The sequence below is a fragment of the Monopterus albus genome, unplaced genomic scaffold, assembly GCF_001952655.1.
Source record: "Monopterus albus unplaced genomic scaffold, M_albus_1.0 scaffold42.1, whole genome shotgun sequence".
Lineage (NCBI taxonomy): Eukaryota > Metazoa > Chordata > Actinopteri > Synbranchiformes > Synbranchidae > Monopterus > Monopterus albus.
This window is the reverse complement of record NW_018127922.1, coordinates 785569-802907: the sequence shown is the minus strand read 5'-3', so window position 1 is coordinate 802907 and position 17339 is coordinate 785569. Positions and strand designations below refer to the sequence as shown.

The following is a 17339-nucleotide window of genomic DNA, read 5'->3' as shown; positions in this document are numbered from 1 at the left end:
ATGAAGAAACAGCTCATGTGTCTTGTAGTTGTGAAGCTGTTACAGTGGATGAAAAGGTGCAGAGGGCAGAACAAAATTGTTGGGATGTTTTATTCACCTCAGTTCTGATGTGTGTTTGTTTTCCGGCACCTAGGGCAGTGACGCAGTGGTTAGCTGTCGCCTCACAGCAAGAAGGTTCCAGGGTTCGAGCCCGGGCCAACCTGATGCCTTTCTGTGTGGAGTCTGCATGTTCTTCCTGTGCCTGCGTGGGTTCTCTCCGGGTACTCCAGCTTCCTCCCACAGTCTAAAGACATGCAGCTTAGGTTGATTGGTGACTCTAAATTACCCCTAGGAGTGAATGTGAGTGTGCATGGTTGTCACATGTCAGCCCTGTGATAGACTGGCAATCTGTCCAGGGTGGGCCCTGCCTCTCGTTCAGTGTCAGCTGGGACTGACTCCAGCCTCCCGCAGCCCTGTTCAGGAATGAGCGGTATAGATAATGGATGGATGAAACTCCTGCACCTTGGGAAGAAGTGAAAGCTGTCTCCATTCTCTTATTACTGTTAAGTTGCTTTGAGCGAGACACTTGGTGGCAGTGGGGGGGTTTAGGGGAGTTTGCTCTATGGCTGACAGCTTCAAATTAATGAGGCTTGAGGAAAAAGTGTCATTGAAACATAATGAATGTCTGTGAATTTAAAAACCATGAGACAGAAATCTCGCAGATATTTCAGGCCAGCTACTGTTCCCTGACTTATGAAAGTTGTAAAGTGTCCAGAAAGTAGTGCAGTCATTTTTATTTCCCGTTGATGCAGTATGAATTGCTGTAGGTGGGAAGAAATGCTGTATTTTCAAATGTATCTGTTCAAATGACAATAATAAAGATAGTAATAGTAATACAGTATGTATTACTTGTGCACAGCAAGTTGTTTTGTGATTGCAATGTTTAATAATATTTCAATTGTGCTAAATTTTTGACAGCATCCCATTCCATGCCACTAGCCCCAGAACATGTGCATATGCATTTTCTGAATATGTTTCTGATGAGCAGTCAACCAACCACATCAGCCTGCTCAGTATTTGTTTGCTGTTAGTTGTGTTTTGATGCTTTTCTTTTTTTTTCTCTCTCCTCTATCCACTGACCCCAGCTGGTCGAGGCAGAAGGCCGCCTACCAAGAGTCTGGCTCTGTTGGAGGTTTCTTCCATTAAAGGAAGTGCTTTCTGGATTTGATGGGTTTATCTTATAATATTGTAAGGTCTAGACTATTCTCTGTAAACTGCCCAGAGATGATTGTTGGGAATTGGTGCTATACAAATAAAACTGAATTGAATAAGCTGAATTTAATTTTCCCTCTCTGCCCTCACTCCAACTCTTGCCACCGCTGTCTCCTCTTACCTCATTAGCTCTCTTAGTGCTGTCTATACACCACATACAGTATACTTGTCTGCTTCTGTTCCACCAGTTTCTCTGGTGTGCTCACTGTCCAGTGTTAGTGTCCTTGCCACTTGCCTGTTTCCTGTATCCAGTTTGTTTTGGGTTTACTAGTTTGGCATTTTCTGAGGGATTACTGTAGCTGATTAGTAAGTTTGATATTAGTGGGGTAAATTAAAAAAGAGATAAAGAAACATACAGTACCATGTACTGTACATAGTAAAATAAAACACAAATACAGTAGCAAAAAAAGCCAAAAATTCATGTAGAACAGCAGGATATGCAAATTGCACTGATGATGCAATGCAGAAATAAAACTGCAGAGTACCTGTTACTTTATTTTAAATTATACAGTAAGCACTAAAAATACTGTATAAAACAGTGCATCCATGTTACAGGTGTAAAAACTGCATGAGGTTCAGGCGCAGGGCCATGCTACAAACACATCCCACCCTGCATATCTGTTGTTTTTGTTTGATTGTCCCCCTTTTCTGTCTTTCTCTTATACTATAGGGTCCTCTGGGGGTCTAACAAACCCAGTAGCCATTATATAGTACTCCCAAAGACGCCACTGTCATCCTGCTTCTCCTTCTTCATGCACATCTACCATCTTGTACTTTATAGTCATGAAACAATTATATTCCCATTTCAGATGAGTTGTCATTGCTTGTGAAATACATGTACAGATTAAAAGCACAGATATTATGGTGTATGAAAGGAAAACAATCACATGAAATGCATTAAGTTAAGAGGTACATCACACAGCTGAGAGCAGATATGATTAAAATGGCAGAAATAGGAGTTAAACGGCATGTGGACTGATTCTAAGGTACATGATCAAAGTGCAAGATAATAATCCTCAGCAGTGCCCAGCAGTGAGAGAGTAGTACAGTCTGATGGCCACTGGGGGGGAAGATCTTCTGTGGTATCCAAGTGTGCCCACCCCTTGCTGGTATCAGTCTGTTGCTAAAGGTGCTCCTGTGTCTGTCCACAAAGGCCTAAAGAGGATGAGAGGTACTGGGCTTCTAGGTATTTGTAGTTCAACCTCCTTCACATCAGTACCTTTGAACACCGGTGACAGGGGAGACTTCTTTCTCCTGCAAGGTTTTGCCCACACTACTCCACAAACCTGTCTACAGCACCTCTGTATACAGCCCCTTGGTATCTGCTGATGCACCCCACAGTAACAGCCATCCAAGAAATGGGTGTCATACCTAAAGGCTGAGACATCAAGGGAGATGGGACGGTCCCCTGAAGAGCTATGGTGCTGCTCACTTCAGCAGCTGATGTGCATATCTGTCCAGTGCACTAATGTCCAGCTTCTGCTACACAAAAATATTCTTTTTCCAGTTTTCCCTCAAATCCGTGCTTTCTTTCCCAGTAGAAAACTGGAGACTTTTCTTTCTTTTCAGGCCTCTATAAACAATCAAGCAATGAGAAATGGGAATATTACTGGGATATTACTGGAACACTGGGAACCAGACCATAAAAAAGAATATGTCTATAATGTTATTGTACTTTTACTTTATGATGGACACCATTAAGCAAATGAAGTGATCCCACAGAGATCATGCAGTGTCAGAGCTAACATTCTGGGCTCTGTATGCTGATGACACACAGTTTAGCAGAGTGAAGGTTTTCCATCCATGCCCCTTTTCTTCTTCAACAACAGAACTTGCTTAATCTGGTAAAATGTATTTGAATCAGTCTGGATATTCTCCTTAGATACTGTGTTTTGCTTTTGTATTCAGTACCTTGATATTTTAAAGTATTACTGAACATAAATGACATATTGCTTCATTGATATGATTAACACTCCCACCGGATCATGTTTCTGTTGCATTAACGCTCACTGGGGTCACTCCCCCTCAGAGCTCTGCAGCTTTTAAAACTACACGTTTCCCTCTAAATCAAGGCAACATACTCCCATATGTGAACTAATGTGGAATTTGATGTAATTGCCTGAGGAGCACAGTTATTTCACAAATGAAAAATATGCTAATTATTACACCCAATGAAAATGACTGACAGTCACAAGCGTGTGCACACCCCCACGCACATTAGGTCTACTCCAGGAATTAGAAATATACATGCACATACATATAAAAAGTAAACAAACACAAAAATAATTATTCAGCTTTGTCTCTTCCTCTTTCCACACTCCTCTGTATTTGCTGTTTGTACAGTTGTCCACTATTGCTTTACATTCATGTACTTTATTAACAGGTTTACAGAGCACAGTCTGCCTTTCTGTCTGTACTTTTGGAATTAAAGCCTCTAAACAAATACAAATCCTTTTCAGCAGCAGGGAGCTGCATTTTGTAACTGAAACAATCTGACCTCACAATAGAAGCAACAAGTGGCAGGAACTAAAAGGTAATCAATACAGCATCCCACAGGCACACTGCCCCTTACCTGATCAATAAGTGGTTCAGTGGAGCGAAGTGGAGGAATTTATTCTTCTGATCCAAATCATAAGACAACAGCTGAATTCTCTGCAAGTGGTGCAGCAAATCAACACGGGTGCCAGGCATTTAAATAAATGGATGTGATGGGACCACATACTTAGAAACAAACTTGCCATTTTTAGTAAACTGGGATAGCTTCCCACTGTCTTCCTTGACTAATCTCATCCAACCATTTTGTTCCTTGATAGTCTCTTTTATTCAATTTGTGTCCTATGAAGAACCCAGTAAAATGATTTTCCATAAACCTTCTGAGTAGTGTAATAGCTTCTAATACAGGTGATCTGTTGTAACCTTCAAATGTTTGTTAGAAAATGATTTGACATACTGTTTGTGTATAAAATCCTAATGTGCTAAAACACCTAACAATCAAGTGTATGATCCTCAGTAGTCCATATGTAGGCTCACTCAGCCCATATGATGTTGGACTAGTTATGGCAGGTCCCAGTATAGCACTAAAAATAAATTAAACTGCCAATGAAAGTGGCTTTGAATGATAAAAACTTTATTTTCTCTTCTTTTTTTAGAGTTGAATGTTTGTGTTTTTTTTGTCATGGACTGAAGCAATGTGCATGACATTGCTGACTAAGCTATAAGGACGAACAATGAATCAAAGCTTTAGGTTGAACCGGACAGATGGAGGTGTGACGTAATGTAACGCACCTGAACAAGGTGGGCCATTTAACCTGCCTGTTTTTTTCCTTTCCGCTGTCTCACTGCTCGTCGTGCCAGCTAAAGGATTTTGCCCTTCAATTTATCAACTGTCTGTCTCAAGCATGGACTTTCTGGACTGTCAGTTTTGGACATGAAAGTTTCCCAAAGAAGGATTTATTCTTCATGGAGAGAACCGGAAATACTTCACGGAGCTTCTGTAAGTGTTTGCTGCGTGTGTCGATAGCTTTAGGAACTGTTGTTTTGGCTTTGGTTGTGTTCTTTGTAATAATAGAAAGCCATGAATTGCTGCTGGATGTTTTCGTATGCGTTTGCAGTTTTCTACGTCTTTATGCGTTTCCTTATAGACCCTACAATTAGTTACTGGCCTTTTACACAGCTGGTTTTGACTCGTCATAGCAGGACAAGCACAGGTGTCGGCCAATTCTGTAATCAGTGCCACATTGGGGGGTGGGGGGTGGAGACTAACCAAGTACATTTACTGAAGTACCATCTCCGAAGTTTACTTCGTTTCTGTGAGCACCATTTCTCCATTCTCTCTGTAAGGTGTTGAGCCACCAGAACAGCTTCAGTGTGTTTCTGAACTCTACTGGAAGGATGAACACTGTTCTTCCAATAGATGTTCCCTCTTCTGGAATTTTAATGGTGGTGGTAGAGATGCTGTCTAACACATGGGTCCAAAATCTCCCATAGCTGTTCAGCTGGGTTGAGATCAGACCGTGAAGTTCATAGCATATGATTCATATCATTTTCATACTCCTCAAACCTGTCAGTGACCTCTGGGGCCCTATGAATGGGGACATTATCATCCTGGAAGAGACCTCATTTATTCAGGTTTCTTTTTTTAATTTGTCACCAGTCTGTATGTTTTTTTGGGGGGGGTCCCCCAAGACTGCTTATGAGGAATGAAAGGTTATATAGTAGTTCAGTGATGTAGGTATGAAGGAGCATGCCTATTTAAGTTGTGTATGCTGTTAGAAGCAGATTAAAGCCTGATCTGACATGGATAGGACACCGGTGAGGGGAAGATAAGCATCTGCCGTGTTCTCGTCACATGACTTCTGGTTTTTCTTGTGCTCTGCTCTCTGTTTTTGCTCAAAGTGGTGGAACAAATTTAATGTTTCCAGTTCCACCCTTTGTACGAGCTTCATACATAACTTGCAAATCATGACTGTTTGATTTACATCTGATCCCTTGTCTCCAAACCATTTCAAAACAACAGAGGATGCTCTGTTCTTCCAATGAGCGAGCTCCACCTTCCGCCATGTTTGTTCTTTTTGTAGGTACACGTGAGGTGCCACGTTGCGACATATTGCGAGGTCAAGGTTACTTTGTCCCAGCAAAAAGAAATTTATGTTATCTGGCTTATCATGGAGAGAAGTGCCTAGTGAGAAGTGGTGTCAGTTGGTAAAAGCATTTTGGCATTCCATTTTTTAAGTGGCTGGTAAAAATATTCAATTATGTTGCTTTACCTGCATGCATTATTTCTGGTGTACTGTACCTGACTTTATTCTTCATCTTTTTGAAGCTGTTTAATTTCTCCTTGTATTGGAGCCTGAGAAGTGAGCTCTGCATGCTCTCTGTCTCATCTTTCTCTTCCCACCAATCTCCACTGCATCAGAGACGAGGCATGCCCCCTGCTGAGTGCTGTGCTTGTGGGGAGTCTCGTCAGTCATGCAGACCCAGGACATCTCCTGACAAGGTCACAGAGGTCTGTCACTCAGAGATTAAAATGACTCCGTCCATCCAGCGAGTTGCCCCTCTGGGTTACCATTATCATAGCAGATCGCCATGCCAAAAAACTCAAATGGATATCCAGTACACTGGTTGTGACCTTCCAACAAACTGCTGTCATTTTCAGGTTCCAGGTCTATGAGGTGGTGGTGGTTGGTGGTTGTAGTGCTTCTCTTTTTGTTAGAATGGAGTGATGGTGTTTTAAATCAGAGAAAAATGAATAATTTCAGGTTTTCACAGTTTTAGTATGTGGCTGAAAATTGGAGGTCACCTGAAAAATGTGTCCTTTTTCTGCCAGATCCTGTAGTGTTTAAACAGTTTTTAGTGTTTGTGTTTATTTTTGTGTATACTGTATGCGTGTGGCATCAGCTTGAGCCAGGCCCACAGCCGGGATGGGTAGCCAGCCTGGTTAAGGTCTCAGTCCCAAGTTTTCACACAAACACAGCTGTCAAAATTGGCACACAATCATTAGTGTAAACTCATTTGCTTGTGTGAGTTTTAATTGAATCATGGTTCGCTGTGGGAATTAGAGGGCAGTCGGGGCAAAAGGACCTCAGAGCACTCGAGCTTTTATCCATTTATCAATTTTTTTTTTTTCTTGAGGTTACAAATGAAGTTAGTTTAGCACCATTGTTTTTTTTATTCCTGCGGAGACAAGAGAGAGAAAAGTATTCCAAACAATACAGAACCACTGAAGTGCTATTTATCATCTCTTTGTGAAGCACAGTGCATATGTTTCTGAAGAGGACAAAGAAAATATAAGAATTAATTGCAGCAAGTTATGACAACAGTTGTGCTGCTGATCAGTCAGGCTAGAAAAAAATGAAGCTGACTTGTTAGAATTCTGGAAGGAGAATAAAGGTGCTCATGACTTGGAAAGTTTAAATTCATTTTCCTCTTTTGAAATGTAATGCAGTCTCCCTTGAAGCCATATAGTAACCTAACAGAATTCCTGCAAAGCTTGACCTGGCAGCATCCACTGTAAAATACTGTTCAGACCTAAAAACATAACTAGTAAGTGATTATACTAATGTCTCTTAATGGGGTTATGATTAATTGATACTTTATGACACAGTGCACCATTGAAGAGAGACTGCATTCATCTGTTTACATAATGAATTCTTAAATTGGCATATTTTGAAGAGAAAGCTTCTAATAGCTTTAGCTGTACTGTAAACGCCTAGTTGCCTTTGGCATTAACAGTTTTTGCTGTTCAGAGATTTTCATGTAGATGTATTGGCTTATTATTTGGTGGTACAGGAGAAAGTGGGTTTATGTAAGACTTTCAGTTATTATCTTTTATAATTCTGAATTCAAAGATCAATTTAGTGCTTTTAGAAATTGATGTGGTGGTTTCTTATTTTAAGGGCATAGTGATGAAGAGTAAATCTTGAATGAAGGCAAGCGCTTTGGATGCTCTTCTCAGAGAGAGGACCAGTTAGTTTAACTGCCAGTTGTTTCATATAACAATAAAGTGGACTAAAAATGAGTGAATGCTTTGGCACTAGATGCAAAAATAGCACTCAGCACTCAGCACTTTACTGGATGCATATTTGAAACTAACAACACTCAAGAGTGAGTCAAACATAGCCAGCAGCAACACCACCATATTCCACAATTTCAGGAAATGCACTTTTTGTGTCACTTGAGTTGACCAGGCAACATTAGGTGGTCACACCTTTACCAGTATGTTATAAGCAAAACATGTTTTTAATCTCTTATCTAATGAACAGCTTTACATAACAACAAACTTAAAGATGCTTTAACATTGTCCTCCTCCATAGTCTTATTCCAGCTTCTCTACCCTGTATTTTTAAAGTCGGGCCCCCCAAGGCCACCTAGAAAAGGCTATAAGAAGTGTTCTTCAAACAGTATAGTCGGCAGCCATGGAGGAGCTCATCTGCTAAAACTCCAAACCAAAGAGGTCACCTTCTTTTACACAGAGAGAATTTGACAAAGAGCAGAAACCGGTGTTAACATCGGTTTGGCTTTTCAAGAGGGGTAGTGGAATATTTGTGTACATTAGAGATCTCCGCTATAAAAACGTTTCCACTTTGTCGTTCTGAAGCCACTGTAGCTGCTGCGCTTCATCACATGTGAACTGTTGTTCTGACATAAATCTCATTAACATCTTGACCTTTGTCTCCTACTGCTTCTTTTCCCATCTCCTTTGTATTCTTCACCTCAGTTTGCTCTATATTTACAGTGTTAGATCTGCACAGATGAGAGACGGAGTGTGTTATGTGTTTGTCTATCCTAGAGCAATTCAGGGCCTAGTGGGAGCAGGCACATGGGTAATGGGCGACTGGGGGATCTAATGTGAGTGTGAGGATAGTGTTTGTGTGAGAACAGGCAGCCACGCCACACTTAACGATTTACCTTCACTGTAATGAGTGCAAATATGCACTGAATTCATTTCCTGTCTGAAGCATTTTATTTACAAGTCATATAACGGCAAAGTCTGTCATAATCTTCTCATCATAGTTATTGAAAATTCTCTAACTCGAGTCATTAGACTGGTAACAAATTGAAAGACTTAGGTCCTCAGTAGAGAGGAGGGAGATTGTTTGTTTCCATTAAAGAAAGTGGTTTCTCAAGCATGCGTGCTTCTAGTATACAGTTATCAGTGAAGGTCACTTCCTGTGTGCTCTAAAGTTACATTCACATTACAGGCTTTACTGCTCGCTTGCAGTTTATTAAGTGTGTGTGTGTGTGTGTGTGTGTGTGTGTTGATGGTTCATAAATGTGACCTATCCAGTTATAGTGTTGGTCCTAAACTGCTACACATGTGCAAAATGAGCCACATGCATACAAGACTAATGTCATTAAGGTCATTTGTGTCCAGTCGTACAACTTCCTCTACAACTGCTTGGTTACCATAGGCTCTCCTTAAATGTACAACAAATTTGAAAAGTCATCATGTCTTCACTGACCAGCTTGGTTTGTCACATCCATAAGAAAATCAGATCTCAGTTACTTAGATGGAATCAAAATCAGATTTGGGCCATTCCAGGAGGCAGAGTCAACATACTGTAGCTTAAGAGGACCAATTAATATGATAACGGAGTTTGAAAGCATCAGAAGTAATGTTTGACCCAGTCAGTAGTAACCAAAGACAGGTCAATGGTTCAGTGAGAATTAGTTAATTTGAAGACAAAAATATAAATAACAGTTCAGTCCCTGGTACTAGTACATGTAGGACAGAAGTAAAAATGGTAAAATTCTGTAAATTTTTTTAAAAATGAACTTTTTACGTAAAAAATGTATTTTATTGCCATATTCTATTTATGCCATTTTCATCTTTTTGTTTTTGTATACGGCCATTTCTCTGCTGCATTTCTGTTCTAGTTGAATTGTTCACCTTGGTCCAGAAGATGATAAAATGATTGTAGTGACTTCATAAATAACATTAAAAGAGAATCTCAGACACTGAACACTCAGTGTTGATCTAGTTTCATGGTTATTTGGGCAGGTAGGGTACTGAGAATAGTTTCTAACGTTTTGTCCACCCCATTTACTGTGCATGTCCCTGCAGTTAACTCAGTGCTTCTCTAAAACTCCTTCAACAAAAACTCAGAATTGTAACTAAAGTAAAAGGAGGCTTTAGTTCTAAATTGTTAAACTAAATTATTTTAGCTAGTTGCACCTAATTGACAGTTGACTCTGTGTGTATTGTACACAGCACATAGAAAAGTTGCATATTATTGTATGTGTAGTAGCTCTGTGAATTGTGGTAAAGAGAAGCCAGATGTTTTAAAAGACTTATTTTGTGAAGGTGTAAGTGGATTAACTTCAGTATTTCATTATCAGTTTTCACCCTTGGCGCAGAAGTGTGGGAAAGTTAGTAAATCACTAACTACAGTGATGTGAAAGTCGTATTGACAAAGTCACATAAGTGGTCTCAGATTTAGTTGCCCCCATGCACCCCTGCAGTTTTCCCTCTGCACAGTAGATGGAAGCAAAGTCACACAGACCAACAGAAAAAGATAGTTGGGTTACTCTGTATGGTGAGTGACATGCAGGAGCTGCTCTGCACTTTCAACCAGGCAGCTAGGTCCTTTCAACTCTCTCCAATCAAGTAAAAGGCAAAGGAGTGCTACTTACAGCAGGGGCTTTGCATTAGCTTCATTCTAAAGTGACAGATACCGTTGTTTCGGATACAAGTGACCTGCAGCCAGACGGGGAGAGCAGTGGTGGAGAGGAAGATGAAAATGGAGGGAGGAAAGTGAGAAGGAGGGTGTTGGCATAATTCTGGCTCTCTATTATTCCCCCTCCTGCACCATCTCCCTCTCTAATTAATGCTCAGCTATGTGAACCCAGGATTAGATCAGGCCAGGGAAATCAATCGCCAACAGCACAGAAAAGGAGGAGGGGAACAATAAGCAAAGGCGTCACATTTTAATCAGGGTGGTTGAGTATCGGAAGCAATAGCAGTTCTTTCCCTTTGAGGTTGACTGTGTGCATCTGTCTCAGTCACATACATGCATGTAATAAAATGTGCGATGCGTGTGGGAGAGGTTGGACCCTGAAGTTCCCACTGAAGTCCAGCTGATCCTTGGATGTTTTGGAATCGTACAAGACTGCAACCTCAGCAACAGCAGTCATGGGAATCAAAGCTTCCCCCTAGCATGATATCACTAACTGGCCTCAAATGGAGAACACTGCACTTGACTCTCTTTACAAGATCTCACCAGGGTGCTGAATCCTGCAAATAATAATGTGTGAAGAGAGAATCCAAGACAGCAGTTTGCTTTACATCATGCAAGAAATCTTGCCCTTACCTTGCCGTGAGCTGCGGTTCCCCTTACCACACATTGATGGCCACAGTACAGCAAGCTATATTATAGTGCTTTGAAATATGTGCAGTTACTTGCATTTACTGTATGTTGGGATGCACTGTTTAGATCTCAGTCAGTACATGGCCTTCCACGTACCTCCTCCGTCACTTTTAGCCGTCAGCTGTGACTGTCATGTCTTTTCTCATGTGGTGTACAGCTGCACTGTCTTGTAGTCATATGAGGCAGTACAGTTGACGTTGCTCAATTCAGTTCTGGGGCCTCTGCTGTGTCAGTTATGTGGCAAGCTAGCACTTGAGTATTTGTCAAAAGCATGTGCCTTTGTCTCCGACAGCAACAAAGTTGCCACCTCACCTTATCTTTGTTGGTGATTTTGTCATGTATTGTGTAGAACCCAAACAACTTTTGTATTCTGCTTCTCAGTTTCTCTGTTCTGATTGTTCAGTCAACACAGCTTTGCATGCTAGCGTCCTCCTCCATTTTTATTTATTAGCAACACATGAGAAGGACATGCCATAAGTCAAATAATCTGCTGGAGTAGAGGTTGTTGTAGTTGAAATATGTACTGTTTCCCCATGTTATGTTTGAATTTCTGATAATTAATAGCACTACTGCTTATTACCACAATGACACTAAAGGCTCGGGCAACATAAGTTTCCACTTTAAAAGTAATGGATGCTGTATCATAAGTCACAAATGTTTAAACGCTAACATAGAAGAATTTTCATTTTAATAGATGGAATAAGCTATACAACAGCTCTGCAATGAGCTCCACCTTTTGGCTATGTTCTTTGAGTTTGGCTTGAAAAGGTATAAATTTAAATCGTATTTTATAGTTTTCATTGTTGATCTGGATGAATTTAACCTCTTCACCATTGAAGTCCTTTGCGGACCAGATGATGGAGCTGTTACCCTGAAGCATGGCCACCAGGAAAGCTGGCCTTTAAGTCTGTCTGCCCCTGCTCACTTTTGTGTTGGTCTTTCCCCTCTAACTAGGGTGTTGGTGACCGCATTCCTAAACCTCAGCAGTCTGCTCCCTTCACCCTGCAGACAGATATCAGCTATTTTAGTTTTTTCCCCCTAAGGAACTTTCTCCCCAGCTCTATGGTCAGATTGGAGAAGTGGCTGTTTTTAATTGTAAACTTTTGCCTGTGGATATCGTTGACATAAATATGTGTTGACAAAACACATACCTCAGGGAGATATTGTGGGTGTACTGTAACGTATGAACTAGCACCTCATGCACTGCCATATTCTTGAACCATCCACTGTTTTTACTTAAAGTTCAGGCAAAGCTGAAACTTCTGGTACACCTTCACCCACTGCCAAGGTGCATACAAACAAACTCCAGCAACACTAGAGCATCTTGAACAACTTTTTGGGGAAGTTCAGTTAGCTCTGCTTGAACTTCAACCAAAAATACTCCAACAACAAATATGACCTATAAAAGTAAAACAATTCTCCCAGTTAAGTGTTTGTTCTTGAGTATGACTGCATGTCCTCTGCTTCCCTTTGCTGTATGTTCACTGCTGCCAACTCTAGTCATGAGGGCAGACTCCTGAGTGGAGCCAGTGCTTTTACAATTAGCTTGCTAAGCAGTGTCCTTCCATTTACCATGTGGTTTAATGCAAACCAATGCACATAACAAGGCTCCTCAGGACATGTTTCCCTAAGGGAGCACATTCTGCTTAAAAGACAACAGTGCACTTTTACATCCAAGATTTACATTGATTTTGTAAAGCAAATTATGGTGTATTTAAATGCAAGGAAATGGCTTGGAGAAATGGAAAGTTGAGGTCAGGTTGCTGCATGTGGAAGAAAATGCTCTCTGTTATAGCGTTTACTGGAATAGCACAAGCCTAGAGCGACTTATGTTTTAAAAATGCAGAAAAGCTGAATGTGCAGATTAGAACACAGAAATCACATCTCTCACTTCAGCAGTTGGCATACCACTGCTGTCTGATGTTGGACCTGACAACAAAATAGTCTCAAGTTAATATATTTATATTAAATATGTGAAGCACCCTACATGAGTCATGTCTGGGATTATGGAAATGCTCATGCAGTGAATGGCTTGTTTTTAGCACTAAAGTGTTATGCAGCTGCAAGCTTGCATTTGGTGACTCCTATAGCAGCGAGCTCCACCACCACCTCATATAATTTGACTACTGCCTGAATGCACCTATTTGTGTGTTGCACACAGTTGTCTTGCACTGTTTACAAGACAGGTAAAAAGAAACCGGATGTATTGAGCATGTGTGTAGATGAGTGAGGATGCACATGGTACAGTTTTCTGGTCTGGATCAGTTGCTGTATGAAACATTGATCCACTGCAGGTGATTCTGTGGCACCTTCACCTCAAGAGGAATAGAGAAACAGTACTGAAGAACAAATACAAAACATGAACAAAGTAGATGATGGGATGGAATAAATATAACACACTGGCATCACTGACAGAGTTGTATTATATTGGAATAACAGTTAATGTGATCTCTAGACAACTAACAGACATTTCTTATAGTGTGAGAGACTGTCCTTGCATAATTCCCAAACAGTGAGCACTGGACAGACAGGAGCTAGTGTGGTGGTTTGGCTGGCACTGTGATCAAAATCTAGACGCAACCCAGTAAAAAATAGTAACACATTAGGGGAATTGGGAAGAGCAAAGTAAATTGATTTAAATAAATCAAATTGATACAGCCACAGACGGTGTTCCATAAATTGCAATATATTTCAGTTTTTATGACCAGCACATAGTGTTCGTGCCAAAATCACCAGGGAGATGTTTAAATATGGCTGTTATGAAACGTGTATAGTGGGAGGCTCACAAGAAAAGGGGCAAAGAGCAAATGAGAGAAGAGAGATGGATGCATAGCAGAACGTTGGGCGAGAAAATAAGCATAGCTAAAAATGGGATGTATGCTCAGCAGACAAATGTAACTTATTTTGGAGTGGCAGATATGTTCTCTGTGAAGTACTTGTATTAAGCATTGCAGGGGTACTGCTGTGGAGCAGGCTGTCTTCCATAATTCCTCCTGAGATTTATGACGTGTGTGTGTGTGTGTGAGTGAAGCCTCTTGTATGTGAAGAATGGTGTATTCAAATGAAATGAACGATTCTTAAAGATTGTCTAACATTCTGTATTCAGTCGCTGCCTATTCTGTTTCTTGATTAAAGCTCAGTTTTGTCTCATGGCTCTCCACTAATCTTTACCCCTTGCCTTTTTCCACTGCCTCACCTTGCACTCCACTGTCTGTGTGAAACCGTGTCACTGGTAGCTTTCAATCCTTCTCAGGCTGGATCAATAAACTTCACGCCCAGGGCTTGAGTTAACCCAGTGAATCGAGGAAAAACAATTTAAGATTGAGGTGCTGAGGGATGTCAGTGTTTTTACTTTGTGTTTTTGACATGTTTTTTTTTTTTTCTTTTGTTGGTCAAAGTTGTGATAGTCTGTGTTAACCCCATCTCTGAAACGCATCTTAAACTAAAATAGCAACTTACACGTATGTAGTTTGTTATGCAGACTCTTCACTCTTGATCATAAACCCTCTGTGTTTATACTCTGACAGAGCACACAGAGTATACCGGAGGTTGAGTGCTCAAATGAATAAACTGATTAAAAACTTGCAGCAAAGTTTGAAGGTTTCCTGTACTCAGGTTATGTAAAATTGCAGATATAGTAAAATCCATTCCTGTAAGTTTTATTATCCAGTGAGTCAGGTTACTAATTTCACAATAGTAATATGGGTCATATACTCTAGCCTCCAAAAACCGGTTCCTCTGTGCTGAGCAAAGCTGGTGCAGTGATGAGAAATTCAACAGCAGTGTTACTGTACATTTTAGAAGAAAGACACACAGTTCCACTGGTTGACTAGCTACAAACTACTGTGGGTATGCGCTTATACAAAATAAGCAGTTTTTGACCTGTTGTGCTTCTGAGCAAAACAATCAAACCCATATCATGTAGTGCAGTTCACTGCATCCATAAATTTTATGATCTATGAAACTAAACTAATAAAATACTCATTAGGTGTATTAGAAATGAGTCACCTTAGCCTTCAGAGTCCCTGCTGAATCAGCACTCTCTACATCAACTGAAGACGCACCCCCTTTTACATCTCCTGCCAAGCTGCAGTCAATTCCCCAGTCAACTTGGAGTGCAGGAGGAATACAACTGAGGAATCCTGAAGAACTTTTCCTGTTGTCTTTGCTGAAAGGAAGTGCTCGATGCAGAGCTGTGAACATAGTTGCAACATAGAGAGGTCAAAAATGGCACAGTCATGTGACTCCTGTAGTTTCAAATATTTCCAAACAGCCAATTCAGATTCATTGTTTTTTTTAGGGAACAGCAAATTACTACTTTTAATGACCGTGTTCTGCTGTTGTTGATAGCTCAGCTAGTTAGTTAGGTACCTATTAAAGTGACCCAATAGTTGAGAGAGAGTGAAAAGGTTGTAAAATGTTTTGATCCGTCACTAATATATCACGTCTACAAGTAGTATTATTGCTATTGATTTCAACTTAATATTGCAGCCAAGTCAACAAAACTACTCTATAGCACTACTCCTACTGTTTAGAACTATTTAGCATTCCCATGTTCCACCATTTTTAAAGGTCCCTTATAGAGTCAATGGAGATGTCGAATCTCTTCTTAATCCACTCTGGCTTGATGTATCTACAACCATCATTAATGAATTTGCCCCTTGTAGCACAGGAATACTGGAACAAAGTGGGTGTTTGAAGAATTTGATCCTAAGAACTCTAATTAAAAATAAAGCCAGAATAAATAAATGATTGAATGGATGAATCTAGAAACCTGTTGGCGGATGAAATGCATGTGGTGTAAACAACTGACGGACACAAGGGGATGAGTTGCATTAGCTGGAGACCGCTTGGTGCCAGATTGATTGAGGAAAGCGATCATCCCTGTGATGCAGCCAAGAAAAAGTCAACTTGCGCTCTGCTGAGTCATCACAGTCTGACATGTCCTCGCACCTTTGGCCAACCATCAATCAATACAGACTTCCATCATTGTTTGAACGGCTCTACAGTTTAATCACTCGGCTCTGGATTCTCCAAAGATCCTTCGACAAATACCCTTGTAAACTGTGCACTGCTGTGAAAGTGCAACTCAATATATTGAGTCCTTTTGGCTTGTGTAATAGCTCTGATGGTATTTTCTGCACTAAGGAATGTTAATGTGGTTTAAAAGTTTAATTGGAAAATGTGTAGGTGGACATTTTTCTTCAGGCTTAATAAGACAGCTTCAAAATAATATGGGGAAATATAAGATCTGCTCTTCATTTATTTACTTTTCTTTCATTTCTTTACAGGGAACTTTTCAAGTTTGCCCTTCAGAAACTCATGAATCTTTTCTCTCATGTCATACTGCTCACTTGGCATGTACTCCCCCCCCATCTCTTAATATGGGTCTCAGAGGCAACACCTATATAAGTCTGTCATTCCTGTGCACTCTTCCTATTTCGTAATGTGGATAGATTATTCTAATGTGCATCTCATTATTGCTGCTAAGGAAGGAGAAATCACTGAGATATTAGTGATCCTGAATGAATATAATGTTTAAAGATATGAAGTACTTCTCTAGAGAAAGCTCAATGACGACACATGAATGCTATCTGTGTAAATAGCACTGTAGAAATAATCCTGGGTAGCGGTCTAATTTTTTTTTTTTAACATAATTTCCTTAGGATTTGACAAACCCAGTTGCATTATTGCCTAGAAGGTGTGAACTGGGTGATTGGCAAACCTGGCCATAGGAATGGTGACTTCGTATACTGGGAGCAAAGGAGGACAGTGTGATTTTACGTTGGGGCTAAGGAGATTGAGGCAATGGGGGAGTGGTTGGAGATGTTGGACTTTAACTGGTGAAATCACTGGTCCGTACTCAGTTCCTCCTAATGGTCGACTTTGGTTTCCTTTAATTGTGATGACAAATTTTACATACCTTGACAGAGTAAAAATGATTGCATCCATGACAATAAAGGCTTTACTACTTTTTTAAAATTATAGTACTATGATTACTACACATTCATTATACAGTCTGACATGTCTCCAAATGATATCAGGCACAGGTTGAGACAAAGACTCACATTACACAAGGTGACAGGCAACAAACTTACACAATCACTGTATGCACAATAAAGTTAAAGATGAAATTTGACTGGCATTATTTCTTTTTCACTTTCTGTAGATACTGTGATAATGTTAGTGTGAATTTTAATTTTTTTAATTTTAATTTTTATT

General features: G+C 40.3%; 1 long non-coding RNA gene across 2 annotated transcripts in view; it reads left to right on the top strand.

Moving 5' to 3' along the window:
• Positions 1–4512: 4512 nt before the first annotated feature.
• LOC109959982 (uncharacterized) overlaps positions 4513–17339 on the top strand; it is a 134598-nt gene continuing 121771 nt past the window's right edge. For both annotated transcript variants that reach the window (XR_002274916.1, XR_002274917.1), the window contains exon 1: positions 4513–4744. This is a non-coding gene — a long non-coding RNA (uncharacterized LOC109959982). The remainder of the gene's footprint in view (positions 4745–17339) is intronic.